We start from the raw sequence: 17054 nt of genomic DNA, 5'->3' as shown, positions 1-17054 counted from the left end.
AGGGGAAAGTGGTTGTGGGCATGCAACCTTTCGCAGTGCCCTTCCATTCCTTTGCATAATGGAGCCATCAGCCATATGTAAGACATAGGATCTGGGCGCGGCCTGTCGAAGAACGACAACCGGAGCAGACCACCCACCATCCGGTATCTTTATCCTGACCGTGTCTGCCGGGGATAGCACGTCGAGCTCAGTGGCATGTGCGTCATAGCCCTGCTTCTGGCTGTCGCGAAGATGCTGCATCTTCTGCAGCACCGGGAGGTGATCAAGGTTGGGCAGGTGTATAGCTGGAAGCGTCATCCGCAGGTTCATCATCAGTTGAGCTGGCGACATGCCAGTGGATAAGGGAGTCGCCGGGTATGCAGGTAGTACAAGGTGTATGTCGGAAGCGGAGTCCGAGGCCTTGCGGATGGGCTGCTTAACGATGTGCACCCCTTTATCGACTTTGCCTTTGGACTGCGGATAGTGCGGACTGGAGGTGACATGCCTGAAATTGTAGCTCTTGGCAAACGTGGACCATTCTCGACTGTGGAAGCACAGGCCATTGTCGCTCATGACGGTGTTCGGGTTGCCATGCCATGAGAATGTCTCTTTACACGCTTTGATGACGGTCCGTGAGGTGAGGTTTTGCAGCTTTAGCACCTCAGGATAGTTCGAAAAGTAATCGATGATTAAGATATAGTCGTGACCATTCACGTGGAATGGGTCAGTGCCAACCTTGGACCATGGAGAGGTCTCTAGGTCATGTGGTTGGAGCGTCTCTTTGCACTGCGCTGGTTGGAATCTCTGACAGGTGTCGCAATTCACAACCATGTCCGTGATGTCCTGGTTGATGCCGGGCCAGTAGACAGCTTGCCGGGCCCTGCGTCTGCACTTTTCTACGCCCAGGTGTCCCTCATGAATGTGCCGCAGCACCATGCTCTGGAGATGTAGCGGGATGACTATCCTGTCCAGCTTGAGCAGGATGCCGTCGATCAGCGTCAGGTCATCCTTGATGTTGTAGAATTGAGGGCATTGCCCTTTCTGCCAGCCATTGCTGAGGTTGCGGATGACTCGCTGCAACAGGGAGTCTTTGGCCATCTCTTCTCGGCTGAGAACAATCTTCTCATCTGTTGCTGGGAGAGTGCTTGCACACAGTTGTACCTGCAATTCAATGTGCTGGATGATCGCCAGTGGTTCACTGGGTGAGTTGACAGAGCGGGATAATGCATTGGCGATGATGAGCTCCTTGCCAGTTGTGTACACCAAATTGAAATCATACCTCTGGAGTTTGAGCAGAATTCTCTGCAAACGAGGCGTCATGTCGTTCAAGTCCTTTTGGATGATGTGGACCAGAGGCCTGTGATCCGTCTCAACAGTAAATGTTGGCAAGCCGTAGACATAATCATGAAATTTGAGGAGAAGACCTGAACACTCCTTCTAAATCTGCGCATATCTGGTCTCAGTGGTTGTCATTGCCCGTGACGTGTATGCTACTGGTACCCAGGATGACGTGTCGTCTCTTTGAAGCAACACAGCCCCAATGCCTGACTCGCATTTGTGGATATCTTGGTCTCTCGGTCTGGGTCAAAGAATGCAAGGAAGGGTGCAGTGGTGAGCTTGGCTTTCAGCTCCAGCCACTGTGTTCGGTGCTCCGCCTTCCACTCAAAGGCGGTTGATTTTTTCACCAGGTGTGTGTGGCCAAACTCGGGATGAACTTGCCAAGGAAATTGACCATTTACAGGAAGTGCAGTACTGCCTTCTAGTCCTCTGGGACTTTCATTGCCTCGATGGCTTTAATTTTGTCCCTGTCCGGGCGCCTACCGTGTTTCAAAATCTGATCGCACAGGAACTTCAGCGTGAATGTCCCAAAACAGCACTTCGACCTCTTTAGCTTGAGGACATGTACACGTATGCATCGGAATACTTTCTTGAGTCGAGACACATGTTCCTCTGGGGTTGTGGACCAGATTATGATATTGTCAACGTAGACACAAACCCCTTTTATTCCCTCCATCATCTGTTCCATGATGCGATGGAAAATCTCTGATGCCGAGATGATGCCAAATGGCATTCGGTTGTAGCAGAATCTGCCAAAAGGCGTGTTGAAGGTGCAGAGCCTTCTGCTGAATTCTTCAAGTTGGAATTGCCAAAATCCTTGGGATGCGTCCAATTTTGTGAAGAAGCCATCTCACTCGTGATTTCTTCCCTCTCCGGGATGGGGTAATGTTACCGCATAATGTTTTTGTTAAGATCCTTGGGGTCAATGCAGATGCCTAAGTCCCCCGAAGGCTTCTTTACGCACACCACAAGCTGACCCAGTCGGTTGGTTCAGTGACCTTGGAGATGATGCCTTTTTGTTGTCGAATTGTGAGCTCTGCCTTCAGGCACTCTCTCAGTGGAGCAGGGACTTGTCATGGTGCATGGACCACTGGCTTGGCATCAGGCCGCATTAGAATCTTGTACTCATACGGCAGCGTGCCCATCCCACTAAATACATCTGGGTACCGGGTTAGGATGTCATCGATGCTGGTCTGAAGATCCAAATGGGACGGCGTTGTGGTGTAGACCCTTGGAATGAGGTTCGGTTGCTTGCAGGCGTGCGCACCTAGCAGGGGTGCCCTGTCTGGTTTAACAATCTCGAATCGTAAGCTTGCTTGTGCGTGTCGGCTGGACACCTGCAGATGGCAGGATCCCAGTGCCTTGATTGGTTTTCATTGTAGTCCAGGAGTTTGCAGGCAGCTGGAAGGATTATGGGGGGCTTCTTGATTCTCTTGAAGTCCACTTGCGAAATCAGGTTGGCGGAGGCACCTGTGTCCAGTTTGAACTGGATGGGGCAGTGGTTGACCTTCATCACTGCATGCCATTCGTCCTCGGAATCCACGGCCAGGATTGATTGGACTCGCGATGTGTCCGGTGTGGCGTATTCGCACTTTGTAATAATGCCCACTCGGTAAGTGTTGTCTAGGTATTCATCATCTGGATCCGTCGCACTGCCTGGATCAGAGTCATGCATTCGGTGTTGCACACTTCTGATGTGCCGCTGTCTGAATTGGGAGCGCTGGCTCCTGACTGGTGGTGCAGATCTGCACAGGGCTGCATAGTGGTCTGGTTTCCCACAGTTTAAACAGCGTTTGCCTCTTGCAGGGAAGTTTTTTTTAAAATGGGCGGTGCCGCAGTTCGCACATGTAATGACGTCGGCATCATGATGCTCAGTGCGTCGTTGCGCATGCGCGAAGCAGTTCTCAGACGTCCACATCTACGCAGTGCGGTTTTCGGCCGCTCCGTGTTACCGATCGCATTGCACATGCGTCGGGCCCCGGGAAGAGCGTGAAAAATGGCTGCTTTCGTCAAGGTGGAGGCGTTGCATGCGGGAGATGGCCTGAACACTCTCCACCTCATGGGAGGCTTGTTTCTCACTTTCTGCCGTTTTGTACTGTGAATAGCGATTTTTAGAGTGCTCATGCACAGTACACGTTTCAAATGCAACTGGCAGGGTCATGTGCTTGATTTTCAACAATTGCTCTTGCAGAGGATCAGAGTGGACTCAAAAAACGATTTGGTCGCTGATCATGGAGTCAGTGATATCACCAAAGTTCCAGGATTGCACTAGCAGTCTAAGGTTAGTTCGATAGGAGTTGAAGGAATTACAGCCATGTCCGCTGGTGGCCATATTTGGGGTTTCTGTCTCTCTGGCAGTTCACTCTGGGGCAGAGGCGGACGTTATCGCCTTTGCCTCGTTGCTAGCCCGGAGGTGGATACTGCTTGGTTGGAGCTCTCCCGCTCCGCCTCGTACTTCTGGCTAGTTAGAAGTGGCCAGATCAAACTATGCATCCTTTCTTGTTGGCCTGGACACATATTATTGGAGAAAAGTTTCCTGAACACCATCTAGTCACAATGTCAATGTCCTCCTGATGCTCAGCATGCTCAGTGGTGGATAGGTGAGCTCTGGCAAGGGAATCTTACCACATATTCAGATCACACTAAGGTAGAATTGTTGGAGTTTGAGAATCATTTATTGCAGGTGCAATGATGCAGTATGGAGGGGCCAGTGGAGGATGATGATGAGTGGCTGGTGATCAGTTCGGTTGGTGGAAGGGCGTCCATAAAATAAATCATGAAATTTCTGACAGGCAAGTACAAGGGCGAGGAGTTTTTTGTCAGTCTGGGCATGGTGAGTTTCAGTGTCAGTGAGGGCCCTTGATGTTCTGCCATTCTGGATGCACACACCTCAAAGCCCGTACTGAGGTGCATCTGCTGATAACACTACAGGTGTTCGGACATTGAAGTATTATAACACTGGTGGGACTGAAAGCAGGTCCTGGAATCTGTTGAATACACTGTTGTGGTGCTCCGGCCAGCAACAAACCACATCCCGGTGGAGAAGTTTGCACAAGGGTGCAATCATTTCGCAGTAGCAAGGAATTAACTTTAATAGGTAATTTGTCATGCTGAGGAAGCACTGCAATGTATCTTTGTGATCAAGAGTGCACATTTGTTATATAGTCTTTGTCTTGTCTGGGTTTGCCATCGGCAGTCAGCAAGTGGCCCAAACAGTGGACCTCACTGGCTCTGAATTTTCATTTGGCAGGGTTGAGCTCCTATAGTACGATTCTGATTCTGCCGAGGACCAAAGCAGTTGTTTATCCTTCACTGTGTGCCCCCAAATTAGGATGCCATCAGCAATGATTTCATTAAATTGACCTATGGAAAACGATTCCAGTGACCTTTGGAAGGCCTCACTGCCAGTGGAAATGCCACAGGGCATGTGCAGTAATCTGTATCTGCCTACTGGAAACATGAACGTTCTAAGCTTCGACTATTCTTCATCAAGCGGAATTTGCCAAAGTCCGCTGAAGACCTTGGTATTAGGCATGTCTGCTATGACCTGTTCAATTGTTTTCATTGGATGTTGAGGTCTCAGAAGTGCTTTGCAAGGTGAACTGGGCTGGTTCAGATTCTGACTGTGCCATCTTTCCTGATTGCAGCGACCATTGCGGAGACCCATTCCGTGGCCTCATCTATGGGGGATAAAACCACCCAGTCCTGTCATTCTGTCTAATTTAGTTATTACCTTCTGTTTCATGGCAAGTGGTACTCTTCTTGGAACACAGGCAATGGATAGTACTGAAACATCCAGCCTCAAGTGATATGTAACAGGTAACTTCTCAATAACATCAGTCAAAAAGTCTCTGTATTCCAGAATCTCTGGTGCTTGTTGCCATATGTTTTGTGCACATCCAGCCCAAGGTGGATTCGTCTTAGTGCAATGCTGTCATGGAAACTCAGCAGTGGTTTAACATCCTGGTTGACCATGTGGATTTGAAACTTGCCCTGTATTCAGTCCAAGGTGACTATGCCTTCTGTGCATATGTCTGTCCACCATATACAACTTTGTTGGTGGAACTGAGTGTTACAGAGAACTCGATTTTCTTCAGCAGCAGCTTCAACAAAACATTGCAGTATTCCCCGGTATCAATTTTGACTTTTAGTTTGGCAATGTTGTGAGCAATTTTGAGCATTATGAATTTTGCGCTCTTTTCAGTGATTATGTCAATACTTTTGCAGCACAATGTTTCCAGCAGTTCCGAGGTTTGATTTATTTCGCCATTTCTACGCAACCATTTTCCATTTTTCGCCGATGTTCTCATAAAAATTATGTGGGTTGATTCAATAGAGTGCTTGGGCCATCTCAGCCAATTCCTGACACCATGGGCTGGATTCTCCATTTGGGAGAGTAAGTCCTCATGCCAGCGTGAATATGGTGGTGTTTTACAACATGGAAACTGGCACAAAACGGCCACCGATTCGCTGTTTTGCTAGGGGTAGCAGGGAGACAACGTGAGCTCCCAGCTACAGCTGCCGATATGGCCCTGAGCATTGCCGGGTCCTTGGCTGCGCATGCGTATGGCGGTGACCTGCAGTGGCTGCGCCATGCTTCATGGCAGACTCAGCCCGCGGACCCGGACCGCAAAAATAGTACGTCTCTTCAGCCGCTCGCGCGCCCTGGACCGCCTGCCCACAGTGTCCCCAAACCTGAATGAAGCCCCCCTGCCCGCGGATTGGCCCTCTCCCAACTGTGGTGGTGTCGGACTGAGTCCGCAGCTGCCACGCTAATTTCATGATGGGTGAGACCTCAATGTGGAGTGACAACTTCTTAGAATGGTTATGACTCTCAATTAATCCAGCCACTTCTAAAACTTCATAATTGTGAGCTTAAGCTCAAGCAATTGATAATATTTCCCACACAAGCAGCTATCCAAAACAAATGATGTGCCCTAAAACTCCCTACAGAGAACAGAATGTAATTGCATAAATTTAAAGCTGACCTTTCCTGATAGGCAATAAGATGACTTCGAAATCATTGTGAGCATGACCACTAAAGTACTTAACAACGAACTCTAAAAATCATTGAAGCTGACGTCTAATTCACCGAGATGTGGCTCTATAAAATTCTAAGAAACTGACTTCTGAAAGACTGAGATACGGAAGTGGGTGGATATTTAAGATAGCTTCCCAACTTGTGGTAATTTTAACCTCTCCCACCACTTCCTCTCAAACATTTGCACACTATAAGTTAAATTTCAAAGCTATCTTGTGCAAAGACAGGCAACTTGAGCAAAGAAAGACAGCTGTGTATATATAATTAATTGTATTCTTGTAGACAATAGCATTTCGATAACAATTGTATTACATGACTTATATGACTGGGATTTTCTGTGGATACAGAAGTATAGCACAGAAAATGCTGTACAGTCAAAGCCCATTTTAAAAACTCAAGTGTGTGAAATGTATGCACAACAATAGCAGCTGCGCTGAAATGCAAGAACGAGAACTTATATACATTACTGTCAGAATGCATCGTAACCTTGCAATTGGCTTCTGCAATGAACTAGAGAAAGGTACAGCATTGGGGCGGCATGGTGGCACAGTGGCTAGCGCTGCTGCCTCACTGCACCATTAAATACCAGTCGCGATATTGTCACCGTGGCCGTCGAGAAACACCCCACCAATTGTGCCCAAAATGACACTTCAAAATTTTTCGGTTTAATCGTTCCCAAGATTTCTTTTCTCTCAGAGGTTTATAAATCTTTCGAACTCTTCTCCAAAGAGTGGCGAAGGCAGGATCAATTAATAGTTCTAAGGCATAGGTAGAAGGATTCTTGACTAACAAGGAAGTTACCTGGGAGAGGCGGAATGCGGCGTTGAGCAAGCTCGAGGAGCTGACTGGTCTACTCCTGCTGCTAATTCGTATGTTCAATCACATATAGTTGGAACCTGAGGGAAGGAGACACTAAAGGAGTCCTGTTAGAGTTTCCCTTTGCAAACAATATAAATGGTCAATAAATGTTTACTCATTTGCGACAGAATGATTTATAACTCTCTTCAGTCAAAATTTCTCAGAGTGCGGTCATGATGATAATATCAACTTCTAACCCACTCTTTTGTACAATTCAGGTCGCCACAGTACCAGAAGGATGTGGATGCTTTGGAGAGGGTACAGAAACAATTTACTAGGATGGTGCCTGGTATGGAGGGCAGTAGCTATGAGGAGAGGTTAGATAAACTCGGTCTGTTCTCACTGGAATGACGGAGGTTGAGAGGCGACCTGATAGAAGTCGACAAGATTATGAGTGGCACGCACAGAGTGGATAGTCAGATGCTCTTTCCCAGGATAGGAGAGTCAAGTACTAGGGGATATAAGTTTAAAGTGCTTGGGGAAAGTTTAGAACAGATGTGCGAGGCAAGTTTACATAGAGGGTGGTAAATATATGGAACGCGCTGCCTGGGAAGGTGGTGGGAGCAAGTACGATAGCGGCATTTAAGGGACATTTAGACAAATATATGAATCAGGTGGGAATAGGAGGATATGTACTCCGTAAGTGCAGAAGGTTTTAGTTTAGGCAGGTACTATAGAGGGCTAAAGGGCCTATTCCTGTGCTGTATTGTTCTTTGTTCTTCTGGTCACAATATTTACATGACTGGTCCAGTTAAGTTCAGAGTCAATGGTGACCCAGGGCTTTGGTAATTGGGAATTCAGTGATTGTAACACCACTGAATGTCATGAGGAGTTCGACGCACTTGCTGGAGATGGTAAAACATAGCGTCCACCTTTTTTAGGCTCATTCACCATGGGCGCAAATCCATAATGGTCGCTAACTCTCGCGAGATGCCAAAAATGGGATTTGAGCGGGTGAGAACTCAGAACGCAATATTCCTGGGCCCTTGGCGCTGACGTGATCAGATTCATGCCCAGGGGCGTGAACCGGATGATTGTAAATTTAAATTCATTTACATATGCTTAAACGGCTTAACACGATTGCTTCAAGGAACAACAGATGTTCCCCCCATCGGTGTGATGTCACACCAGCGGCTATCACTACTGGGGCCAGATTCTCCGACCTTAAGGCTTTGTCCGGATGCTCTGTGGCGTTTTACAGGGTAAAGCGGTGGCGCCCCCTCACCGATCCTCCGACCGTTGAGGGGCTAGCAGCTGCGCCACGTAAAGTGCCCAGCCTCCACGAAATAAACGGCCGGAGACTTGCCAGGTCCGTGGCCACGCATGCGCATGCCATCAACCTGCAAAGGTCGCGCTGTAAAACATGGCGCCGGTTGTGCCTGGACCAACCTGCCAGATAGTGCATCCCCCGGCCTCCCCCCCACCTGTTCCCCCGGTCCTCGCAGAAGCTGCCTCGGACAGCAGTATGGCTCCCGCACGACTGTGGTAGTGCTGGACAATCCACAGCCTCCATGCCGGATACCAGCATGGCTGGGACCACACGTCCCCCGCGCCATCGTGAAATCGGCCCATCGGGGGTGGAGCATTGGGGGAGGGCCTTCAGTTGACGTCCTGAGGCCGTCCCAACGGCGTGCGGCGCGCGCCATTCTGATGCTGTTTCAGAGGGGGCGGAGCATGCAAAAACAGATGCTGCCCCCGATTTCATGGTAAAAAGGGATTCTCCGCCCGATTGCTGATTACAAAATCAGCGTTGGGAAACAGAAAATCTCGCCCCTGGTTTCCAAAATCAGAAACCTGTTGTGATGAGCATGCCGCTGGCTCAGAGGTGAACGTAACCCCCGAGTGGTGAGGGACTTAGCTGGACAGTGCCATACCAGGTTAACACTACCATGGGTCGGGGCATTAGGAAGGATTCCCATTATGTTACGGGGGGGGTGGCAACAATGGCAATGATGTGAGGGGGAAGGGGAGCTCCGATATCGACGATGGTGGAACGGTGGAGCTGTCAATTTCTCTTTGAGAACGCTGAATCCTTTTTAAAGGGTGCCCTGATCTCAGAGCCAGGCTTGCCTGCACCTTTAGGCCCTGTCCCTCAAAAATGACAGCGCAAATCACACTACCCTGCTTTTTTTCTGACAAAGTGTCAGAAGACTGGAGAAAAGCTGCCAGTTTCTCTGGGGAGGAACACACCGGTTTTCAGTTAGAAACCGATACTGCCATTTTTTGAGAAAATTCTGCCCAACATGTTGTCCAGGTCTTTCTGCACATAGACATAGACTGCTTCATTATCGAACAAACCTAAATTTATCACTAATTGAGCAAAGAATTATTTTTGGAGGGGTGGATGCAAGGCAATCAATAAAACTCTCTACTTTGACAGTTGGCGTTTCACTCAGAGGTAACATGGCTCAGCATCATCAGGGATGTGAAGAAAAAGTAAGTGGTCATATTTTTAGGCAGATTCATTGTTTTACCAGCATAGATATACTTTGTCTGCACTTTAATAAGTAAAGGAAAGTAACTTCACCAATATCAATCTATACGTGATCTATGTACTGCATTGAATACTCACCCAAAATGACAATAATAAGTAGCACGACGGTTTAAAGTGCTATCTGGTACCTCAAAATACCCATTTAGAATCTCTCCGGGGTTACCGCAGTCTTTTGCTAGACAGTGAAAAAAACATAGTCAGGATCATACTGGCATGACCCAGTTCATGTTAAAAATGGACAGCTCATGTGTTTCTAAATGGATGGGTGGCTACACCTCCAGAGTACAATTGTGTACGAACCAATTCCGACAACATTTTTCCCCCAAAATGTTTTGCTTTAAAATAAATCAATCATTCTGAGTTTATTGAAAAAAGCCTGGTTAAAGTCTCTTTTATTCTGGGTTTAACAGTAGCTAAGATAAATAATTGCCCATTTTGGTGAATATATTAAACTTTTAAACTAATGGTGCGACCTGCAAATTGGTGGGGTTATATGAACTGTACACTCCTCCAATTCAGTCATAACATAAATAATATCTAAACTTATTCAATTTTTTCATTTCGTACAAAAAGTCTTTCCAGCATAGATGCTTGAACACATAATCAGGTCCCAGTCAGTTATTGGTTTATATTACGAATGATTTGGCTCAATGCAAAAGCCCTCTCTTCCCACACCTCACACATGAGGCCATCTGTTTCTTGGTCTTAAGTTTGCTCCATTCTTGTTGCAATCTCTCTCCCAGTTATATAGATTATGTTATGGCGTCCTGGGCTAGTGCACGGTCAATTCCAGCCCCACTTGAGCCAGAGACGCAACACAACTGAGAATATCCATTAATTCTTAGAAAACACCCAGGGCGGGATTCTCTCGCAACTGGCCGGATGGCCCGATGCCGGCGGCAAGAGCGACACGAACCACTCCGGCGTCGGACCGACCGGAAGGTGCGAAATCCTCCGCACTTCCGGGGGCTAGGCCAGCGGCGGAGGGGTTGGCCAACCGCCGCTGAAGGGCCGGCGCGAGTTGGCGCATGCACAGAACCGCCGGCGTGGTTCTGCGCATGCGCATACCGGCCAGCGTGTTTCCTGCGCATGCGCAGGGGGGTTCTTCTCCGCGCCAGCCATGGCGGAGTCCTACAAAGGCCAGCGCAGAAGGAAAGAGTGCCCCCATGGCACAGGCCCGCCCGCAGATCGGTGTGCCTCGATCGCGGGCCAGGGCACCTTGGGGGTCCCCCCGGGGCCGGATCCCCCCGCGACCCCCAAGGACTCACCTAGACGGCCGGCAAGCCAGGTCCCGCCGTGATGGACCATGTCCATTTCACACTGGCGGGACTGGCCAGGAAACGATGGCAGCTCGGCCCATCGGGGCCCGAAGAATTGCCAGGGGGGACGCTGCCAACGTCCCCCGACCGGCGCGGCGCAAACTCTGCCACCGCCCGAAAACCGGTGCCAGAGAATACGGCAGCCAGCGTCGGAGCTGCGGGGCGGGATTCGCGCCGCCCCCCGGGGATTCTCCGACCCGGCGGCGGGGTGGGGGGGGGGGGGGAATCCCGCCCCCAGTCTTTGCTCTTTGGCCAATAACTACAGTCACCAGATTTGTAAATTTAAATACAGTTAATTTTTATTAATAACAATATCTAGAATTAAATAGGCAGCAAATACAAATGCTTAACTATTATCTCATTCCTAACTCCCTCTCTTTAACTTGCGTCACCCTTTACATACCAACAAGACAGACAAACCCAGAGGGGAAAGCGGGTTGTAAAGGAAAATAATACAAAAAGTAAACAGGGTAAATGTCTCTGTTTCCCATCTTTCAGTCTATGTCTTCAGTTGGTGATTCTTGCTTTCCATTTGGAATGATTTTCACTGTGGATTCATCAGTATCTCAAGACTTCTTTGCAGATTCAGAAACACCAAGCAAGAAACCCTATTGCAGAGAGAGAGACCAATTCACAGCATCTTCTCTCAGCATCCAGCACAGTTCAGTCCTTCCTGGTGTCAGGATATGCATATCCTGTCGGTCCGACGCCGGAGTGGTTCGTGTCGCTCTTGCCGCCGGCATCGGGCCATCCGGCCAGTTGCGAGAGAATCCCGCCCTGGGTGTTTTCTAAGAATATGCATAATGAGATACAGACAGGCAGTGACAGACACACAGTGCAGCCAATCAACACACAGGACAGAACACAACCAATCACCAGGCAGAACACTAGAAGGTGGTTTCCCACTATAAAACACATGAGGCATCAGAACTCTGCCTCTTTCCACTGGTGACAACTGTAGTGACAGTCAGGGTGTACATATCAGTTAGCCCCTTCTACACGTGACTCAGAGCTAGTCTGGTCTAGTTAGTTATAGTAAGCACGCTTAGATTAGTAAAGTGTCAAACCCACAGCGAACTGTGTGCACTGCGTAACAAGTTCAATAAAGTGTATTGAACGAACATCAAAGTTTGGAGTCTACTTTCTTTTTTTTTGTTCTTGAAAGTATTTTTATTGACTAGCTGAATATAAGCAACAGTCTATAGACATGATATGGTAGTTGCTAAACATCAAATCAAGAAACAAAAATTAAATTTCAATACTAAAAACAAATTCCATACCACTTTTCTAAATAGTGTACCCTTAGTTTTTTTTTAAATAGGAAAGCTGCAATACAAAGAACAAAGAAATGTACAGCACAGGAACAGGCCCTTCGGCCCTCCAAGCCCGTGCCGACCATGCTGCCCGACTAAACTACAATCTTCTACACTTCCTGGGTCCGTATCCCTCTATTCCCATCCTATTCATGTATTTGTCAAGATGCCCCTTAAATGTCACTATCGTCCCTGCTTCCACCACCTCCTCCGGTAGCGAGTTCCAGGCACCCACTACCCTCTGCGTAAAAAACTTGCCTCGTACATCTACTCTAAACCTTGCCCCTCTCACCTTAAACCTATGCCCCCTAGTAATTGACCCCTCTACCCTGGGGAAAAGCCTCTAACTATCCACTCTGTCTATGCCCCTCATAATTTTGTATACCTCTATCAGGTCTCCCCTCAACCTCCTTCGTTCCAGTGAGAACAAACCGAGTTTATTCAACCGCTCCTCATAGCTAATGCCCTCCATACCAGGCAAAATTCTGGTAAATCTCTTCTGCACCCTCTCTAAAGCCTCCACATCCTTCTGGTAGTGTGGCGACCAGAATTGAACACTATACTCCAAGTGTGGCCTAACTAAGGTTCTATACAGCTGCAACATGACTTGCCAATTCTTATACTCAATGCCCCGGCCAATGAAGGCAAGCATGCCGTATGCCTTCTTGACTACCTTCTCCACCTGTGTTGCCCCTTTCAATGACCTGTGGACCTGTATTCCTAGATCTCTTTGACTTTCAATACTCTTGAGGGTTCTACCATTCACTGTATATTCCCTGCTGCATTAGACCTTCCAAAATGCATTACCTCACATTTGTCCGGATTAAACTCCATCTGCCATCTCTCCGCCCAAGTCTCCAAACAATCTAAATCCTGCTGTATCCTCCGACAGTCCTCATCGCTATGCGGAATTCCACCAACCTTTGTGTCGTCTGCAAACTTACTAATCAGACCAGTTACATTTTCCTCCGAATCATTTATATGTACTACAAAGAGCAAAGGTCCCAGCACTGATCCCTGTGGAACACCACCGGTCACAGCCCTCCAATGAGAAAAGCATCCTTCCATTGCTACTCTCTGCCTTCTATGGCCTAGCCAGTTCTGTATCCACCTTGCCAGCTCACCCCTGATCCCGTGTGACTTCACCTTTTGTACTAGTCGACCATGGGGGACCTTGTCAAAGGCCTTACTGAAGTCCATATAGACAACATCCACTGCCCTACCTGCATCAATCATCTTAGTGACCTCCTCGAAAAACTCTATCAAGTTAGTGAGACACGACCTCCCCTTCACAAAACCGTGCTGCCTCTCACTAATACGTCCATTTGCTTCCAAATGGGAGTAGATCCTGTCTCGAAGAATTCTCTCCAGTAATTTCCCTACCACTGAAGTAAGGCTCACCGGCCTGTAGTTCCCGGGATTATCCTTGCTACCCTTCTTAAACAGAGGAACAACATTGGCTATTCTCCAGTCCTCCGGGACATCCCCTGAAGACAGCGAGGATCCAATGTACTGCATATACATAAAACAGTCACATTATGAACATTACAATACAAACAAGCTTAATTTCTTTAGAAAATACAAGTAAATGTTAAAGATGGACGAGTTTAATGACAAAAAGCAGGGTACATCTTTATCTGGTCATTCTATAACCTTTTTAATGCATCATCAATGTCAGGAATCATTTCCTTCAGTTGATTCCATTGGTCTGGTAATAAAGAGATTCCTTTCTTTCCAGGCTTCATTTCACCATCTTGGTTCATCCAATACTCTCTGACATCAATTAGAACTTTGCCTTTGAATTCACGCACACTAACGTAGCTCATCTTGCCAATCTGAAATAGGTTATCATCTTTGTCACTCTTAGTGCATTTTGCACCCCCAGAACTTTCTCCACTTTTTTGCTTTTTTACTGGTTTCTCTGCTGGAGTTGACTTCTTTCTCTTAGCCTTTTGATCAACCTCACTATCTGATTCACTGTCTGAGCTCGTAGATACAACTTCCCTCGACTTAGGCATATTGACGGAGTCGCGGACGGTGTGTGGCTCTGCGGTCGGCAGTTGGAACTCAGCTCGTTGCTTCTCTCCTCCTCAATCTCCCCCAACCGACCTGGAGTCTACTTTCAAGTACAACTGCATCCAGTTGCAGTCCTTGTTACCCCAGGGTGATTAACATGACATGGTACCAGTCATCTACTTTCTCTAAGTGGCTTACCTCGACTGATTCCGTGACGGCCAGCAAGTGCCTTCCAGCGGCATGGAGAAGATCCAGGGCCCTCCACAGCTACGGATCTCCGGCAATCTCGCACCAACTGGCGGGTCTTCAAGCAAAGGTTCCTTCTCTACATTGAAGCCTCAGGCCTCGAGAATGCGTCCGATGCCAGAAAAATCGCGCTGCTCCTATCAACTGTGGGGGACCAAGTCATCCAGATTTTCAACTCGCTTGATTTTACCGACGGCCAGGGCAAGACCAAATTCAAGACCGTTTTAGAGAAGTTCGACAGTCACTGTGAAGTCGAAACAAACGAGAGCTTTGAGCGCTATATCTTCCAGCAACGCCTTCAGGGTAAGGATGAACCTTTCCAATCCTTTCTAACTCATCTCTGTATATTAGCGCAGTCCTGCAATTATGGTGACACTGCTGATTCCATTATCAGGGATCAGATCGTATTTGGGGTGCACTCCGATTCCATGCAGGAGCAACTCCTCAAAATTAAGCACATGACCCTGCCAGTCGCAATCGAGACCTGTACAGTGCATGAGCATGCGAGAAATCGGTACTCCCGTCTCAAATCATTAGATTGCGAAAAACGTGCCTCCCACGAGGCAGAGTGTGTACAGGCCATCGCCCAGATGCAGCGCCTCAGTATCGATGAAAGCGCCCATTTTGTTTGCTTTTCCCGGGGCCCCACGCATGCGTAACACGAACGGGAGATCGAAGCGTCCGAAAACTAAACTGCGCAGGTGCGAACATCAGCTGACCGTACTGCGCATGTGCGACGACGCACGGAGCGTAACGACGTCAACATCATGACGTGCCCGGACTGCGGCATCGCCCACTTAAAGCAGCAATGCCCTGCAAAAGGCAGGCAATGTTTAAATTGCGGGAAACCTGGACATTATGCAGCCTTGTGCAGGTCTGCACCACCAGTCAAGGGCCAGGGATCCCAATTCCAACGCAAGCGCGTTCGATGTATACAGCAAGGTTTACTGGATTCTGATCCTGGTAGCACTATGGATCCAGAGAACGACTGCCTGGAGTCCCCCTATTGTGTGGGCATCATCACTACATGTGAGTATGCCTCCTCAAATTCAGCAAGATGCCTATCTATCCTCAATGTGGATTCCGCGGACGAATGGTGTGCTGTCGTACACGTAAATCAATGCAGCATCCAGTTTAAGCTGGACACTGATGCTTCTGCCAATCTCATCTCTCAAGCTGATCTTTACCGCATTAAAAAGCAACCCAAAATTCTTCCGCCAGCCTGCCAGCTGCTCGATTATAATGGCAATGCGATAACTGCACTAAGATCTTGTCACCTATCCGTCTCCAACAAGACCATCAATATCACACTGCAATTCAAAATCGTCAAGCCTGATAAGGCATCCCTGCTTGGTGCCCATGCATGCAAGCAACTCAACTCGTACAGTGAGTCCATACCATGTCTTCTTCTGCTTAGTGCTCAAACAAATCCACAAGGGACACCTAGGTGTCGAAAAGTGGAGGCACAGGGCCCGGCAGGCTGTCTATTGGCCTGGAATCAGCCAGCAAATATCCAACATGGTGCTCAATTGTGCGACCTGCCAGCGTTCCCAGTCTGCTCAAACAAAAGAAACACTCCAGCAACACAAGATTGTGACCTCTCCGTGGTCCAAGGTGGGAATCGACCTTTTTCACGCCAATGGGCGTGACTATGTGCTCATCATAGATTACTTCTCAAATTACACAGAGGTGTGAAGCTGTCAGACCTCACATCAAGGACAGTCATCAAGGCCTGGAAGGAGACATTGCCAGGCATGGTATTCCAATCACTGTCATGAGTGACAATGGTCCCTGCTTCCACAGCCAACAGTGGTCCAATTTCGCCAAGTCGTACCAACTCAACCACATTACCTCAAGCCCACACTACCCGCAGTCCAAGGGGAAGGTTGAGAAAGGCATCCATATAGTAAAGCAACAACTCTGCAAGGCTGCGGACTCTGCTTCTGACTTCAACCTTGCGCTGTTGGCGTACAGGGCAACCCCTCTGTCCACCGGTATGTCCCTGGCTCAACTCCTCATGAATAGAGACCTGCGAACGACTGTTCCAGCCATTCATTTACCAGACCTGGATCACCTCCCAGTGCTGCATAAGGTGCAGCAACTCAGGAACCGGCAAAAGCTGACGTACGATGCTCATGCTACCGATCTGCCTGTGCTATCTCCGGAAGATGCTGCTCGGATCAAGCTACCTGATGGAGGCTGGTCAGCTCCAGCTGTTGTTGTTCGGCAGGCTGCTCCCAGATCATTTGCAGTTCGTATGGCTGATGGCTCCATTGTCAGGCGTAATAGAAGGGCACTGTGCAAAGTTGCATGCCCACCACCAGATCCTACTTTTCCATATGTTGTTATGCCTCCTCTGGACACTTCACAGCATGAGGCCACCAATCTGGCAGCAATCCCGCCTGTCAAGGCGCCGTCGTCCCCACCTCCACCTCTCAGGCGGTCGACAA

At 48.4% G+C, this 17054-nt stretch overlaps 1 pseudogene; it reads right to left on the bottom strand.

Moving 5' to 3' along the window:
* Positions 1 to 13927: 13927 nt before the first annotated feature.
* Positions 13928 to 14446, bottom strand: LOC140393805 (activated RNA polymerase II transcriptional coactivator p15 pseudogene; annotated as a pseudogene).
* Positions 14447 to 17054: the final 2608 nt, after the last annotated feature.

The sequence above is a fragment of the Scyliorhinus torazame genome, chromosome 17 (genome assembly GCF_047496885.1).
Source record: "Scyliorhinus torazame isolate Kashiwa2021f chromosome 17, sScyTor2.1, whole genome shotgun sequence".
NCBI classification, from domain to species: Eukaryota; Metazoa; Chordata; class Chondrichthyes; order Carcharhiniformes; family Scyliorhinidae; genus Scyliorhinus; species Scyliorhinus torazame.
Note: the sequence above shows the minus strand (reverse complement) of the source record. Positions and strands in the feature narration are given on the sequence as shown.